Here is a 4,782-nt window from a genome sequence, read left to right on the forward strand (position 1 = left end):
AATTAATCTTAGGTACTAATTCATTTTTCTTTGGAAACATAAAATATAGTGCTAGGATGAAACAAAATTTCCCCCATGTCAATCAGTAATAAATACCTATCAAAGTAATCATTTAATGGTTGCAAAGAATATAGGATCACTAATCCCAACACCAAAAATTTGATAGATCTCTCATAGCTTGTGTAGGCTTTCACACTTTATCTTTACGTCCATCCAAAAGAATTTGTTGTTGTTGAGTTTTTGCCTTGTAAATTTGGGGCATGACACCCACTATCACACATCAACAACCTCAAGAGGAAGAAGAAAAATTCATGGGGAATAAAAAATATAGAGTATACCACCAAATCCAACCTGCCTACCAAATTTTTGATAGAAATCTCGCATTCCTTTGAGTTTCTAAATAGGTATAAAGAGAAAAAATAGCCTATGCCAAATCAGGCAAAACAAATTCATTCAAGACTTGATCAACTCCATCCCCTAGTCTCATCAATTAGAAAAGAAGACAAATCTAAAATTGTGAATGGTAATTATAGCAAGCATTTCATAAAGGCTCCCCATCAGACATCTCAGACTCATGCACACCAGAAGAAATTTGGCAACCCAAGAGGCATCCATCATTCAGTCAATTCTTTTTGGCTCTCCCTCCCATCGGGCACTCGCAGTTATCACCCTATCATCTTCTCTGTACCTAGCCTAGATAGCCAAATTAGGTTTTTCAACCTCACTAAGTATTTATGCTTTAACACGAATGTTCTATTTTCATAGCAAATAGGGTTCTTCCCAAATAGTGTTGCAGATCAGACCATCAAGGCCCAACCAAAGAGCCCTAAGCCCTTTTCCTTTTCATCCCCTTATACCTCACCCAACTCTTATTTCCTACCCCATCTTAGATTCTACATTGCCTCTCCATTGGATCATATTAACCATCAGTCTAGGCCCTCCCCTATTTCTCCCCCTCCCTTGTTGACAAAAATATCATTATCAACAACCACATAAGGAAGCTTGCTAGCAAGAATGCAAAGAAGTGGGCATATTCACATATTGGAATGGGCCAAAGTATGAATTACTCAACCTCTGCAACTAGCTTTAGGATTTCCTTTTTGTTTGTAAATGTTTCTTTAAAGGCTATGCTGTGAAATTTTTTGAATGGACCTCGGATTGTAAGGAGGAGATGTTAGACTTTGAGACAATCCCTACCACTGGAGCTCCTACATTTTGAAATCATCAAAAAATTAGGGGCTTCATTGGGTGAATTGATAGGTGTAGATTCTTGATTTCAATTTTATAACAATATCAAACTACTGATTAGAGCCAAGGTCAATACTTAATATTCTAACCAAATCAAAGTAATAATTAATAGAGCAATATATAGCCTTAAATTTCACAAATATGAAGGAAATTTTTTTGAAATCATAAGACTAGATAATGATAGTAAAATTACATTAAAAAAACTACAACTAAAAATAGATCTTAAAAGCACTTTCCCAATGATGAATATAAGAAAACAAAAAGAGCTTCAAAGGCAGTCCACATAGAAGAAAGTATCAGTTCATTCTCTCCAAGACATTCCATTAAGTTCTGATCAGAACCAAGAATACGAGAAAGCAAGCATGGAAGAACCCAAAAGAACAAGTCCTTAGTTAGTTCCTAAACATAATGCCCCCATGGATTTTAATGAAGTGAAAATGAAAATTCCAGAGGCAATGCAAGCAAATAAAACAATAAGAGGTCAGGGTAGAGAAAAAGGAAAAAGTAAAGGACCAAGTTTTAACCAATGTAAAGAAGATGTATCAGACAGTTGGGTATGCAAAAGTGCAAGCCCTCCTTCAAAAATGTAGACTCCCTGTGAGAACCAAAAACTCAAAGATTCCAATAGAGCTGATATAAATAGTCAAAGAGATATGGATATCAAGAAGTCACAGAGGTTCAAAGTCAACACTAGGAAATCCAAGGAGAATCCAAGGAAACCCAAGATGAATAAGGATAGTAATGCTTCAATAAAAAAGGAAGAGTCTTAAGAAAATATGAAGATAAAAATATCCAAGAAGTAGTTGGATGATGGTGATAGCAACATAGAAGAAATAGAAAATGTCCTTCTATTTGTTGGGGAAAAATCAACAAAGGGGTTATGCAAGAATATAGAAGAGGTTCAGGGATCCCCTCAAATTCAAACAAGAAAGAATGGGATAGAGACAGGAAACATTAGTAAAAAATCAAATAGTAGTTTCTCCAAATTTTGGCAATCACCACCAACTAAATCTAAAGATAAAGCCCCCTTTGGTATCATCCAGAAGGAGAAGAGTAGCGAACTGAGTATAACAAATAGACCACTAATTCAAGACTTTCAAGAATTTCTACATAGAGACTCGGTCTAGGAAGTAGAGCAGGAAAATCTAAATTTAAATAAGGTTGAAAGGGACAATCTAGAATCCTTGATTGAGGAATTAATTGAAGTTTTTAGCTATGAGAACATTGACAAGAGCAGTGATGCTCAAAAGGAGATCCTAATACAAAAATTCTTAAAATTAGGTGGTTTTAATTACACCTATGAAGACCTAAGAAGAGATCTATTAAATATAGAAGGTGATGACAAAGGCGAGGAAATTTCAGAACTTATCAGGGATGTTCCAATAAATTTGCAAGGTAAGGAATTTGAAGGGAATGACTTCAGAAAGCTAACTCTGGTAGAGGATAGAACCATAAACAACCACTTGAGTATTATGGAGAAACTATTACAGGAATTGCTAAATGGAGATAAGGTAGGTACATAAAGCAATCAATCTAGAATTGCATTAAGTGCACAGAATAATATAGAATAGTTGGGTATTTAGATGAATCAGGAGGGAAAAAAATCCCCTAATTGTGGTAAGGTGAAATCAAAAAGAGGTAAAAAATCTTGCAAGGAACTCAAAGAGGCAGATGCACAGGCCAGAGAACATCAAAAGATCAGCCAATTATTACATATAGGGAAGGGGAATTTCTTTCCCAAGGAAACATGAAGATCACTACCTAGAATGCTAGGGGCTTAAATGACCCTAGTAAAAAGAGACTATTAAAACAAAACTTAAATTTTTTTGAATCTGAAATCATTCTATTACAAGAAACCAAGATAAACAAGTTAGAAGGATCAAAGTTAGAAAAAAAGTTAGGTAGCTGGAATATTAAACTACACAAATCTAGAGGGGCTTCAAGAGGCTTAGGCTTCATCTGTAACCCCATGAAAGTATCTCTAGATATCTTAAAATAAAATAATAACTGGTTTAGTAGAGTAAAAAGCATCAAAACTAATCTTCAATTTATCCTACTAAATATATGTTGTCCTACCTATAACATAGATAAGAAAATCTTGTGGGATGAAATCACTATATTCATCATAATTATGATAAAGACCTAATCATCCTAGGAGGAGAATTTAATACCATTTTAAATATAGATGAAAAATTCAAACTTATTCAACAATCTTCTGAAGCCACTAAAGACTTTAAATATTGGTGCAACTCCAAAAAATTGATTGACATCTTGTCTAGTAATGGGAATTACACATGGAACAATAGAAGGAAGGACTCTTCATACATTGCTGAGAAATTGGACAAGTTAAAAATTCATTCAAATGTGAAAAAATGTGGTTTTTAGACCTAAAATTTCTTGAACAAATTAGAGACCAGTGGAAGCAAGGTATTGTCAAAGGATCTAAAATGTACATATTTGTCTCAAAAATGAAAATTATTAAAGAACTCATTCTCAAATGGAACAAAGATCATTTCAACATCCTCTAAGAAAAATTAGAGTTTGAAGAAAGGTTAAAGGAGATTAACTTAAAGGTAATAAAAAAGGGTATGAATAGCAAAAGCTATCTATTGGAAAAAGAACTTCTTGCCAAACAAGAAAACATTTTGGCCAAAGAAGAAGTTTTCTGGGGACAAAAGTCAAGGGAAAAATGGCTAGTTGAAGGGGACTAGAACACCAAGATCTTTCATAATTCCACCCTCCATAATAGAGCTAGAAGTAAAATTGTTAAAATTAGAGATCACATGGGCACCACCATCGAGGATTCAGCTAAAATTTCTAAGATTTTAGACAATCAATTTGAAGGCATTCTTAACAATAATGACTTCTCCAATAAGATAGCCCAAAAAAAATTGGTTAGAGTCATTCCCAAAGTAGTATCTCTACAAGACAAAAAATGACTCAACAGACCCATGACCTTAGAAGAATTTAGAATTTTAGTATTTGGTATGAATATGGATAAATCACTAGGTCCAGATGGCTTTCAAACTTTTTTCTATTAGAAATGTTGGGATATTATCGGTGTAGACCTCTGGAAAGCTATCAAAGTGTATAGAAATGGTGGTCTGTTGTTGTTTGAGATCAATGATACCTTTCTCTCCTTGATCCCAAAAAAGGAGGACCCAAAAAACCTAGGGGATTTTAGACTAATAGAATTGTGCAACACCATCTACAAAATCTTAGCTAAAATCTTAGCAAATAGGCTTAAGACAATCCTCCCTAAAATCATATCCGAAGAGAAAATAGGTTTTTTTCAAGGAAGATCTATCCTAGATGGTATCCTTATCATCCGAGAAGCAATCCACTTAGCAATTAAGAATAAAAGGGCAAGCATGTTCATGAAATTAGATATCCAAAAGGCTTATGACATGGTGGATTGGAGATTCTTATGCAAGACCTTAGAATCCTTTGGCTTCTCTCACTGTCTAACCAAAGTACTATGCTGATCTCCATTAAATATCAATCCAGGAGCGTGAACTTGAGATGATGTCGACA

This window comes from Cupressus sempervirens, chromosome 3 (genome assembly GCF_028749045.1).
Source record: "Cupressus sempervirens isolate cs-2001-9-10 chromosome 3, ASM2874904v1, whole genome shotgun sequence".
Classification (NCBI taxonomy): Eukaryota; Viridiplantae; Streptophyta; class Pinopsida; order Cupressales; family Cupressaceae; genus Cupressus; species Cupressus sempervirens.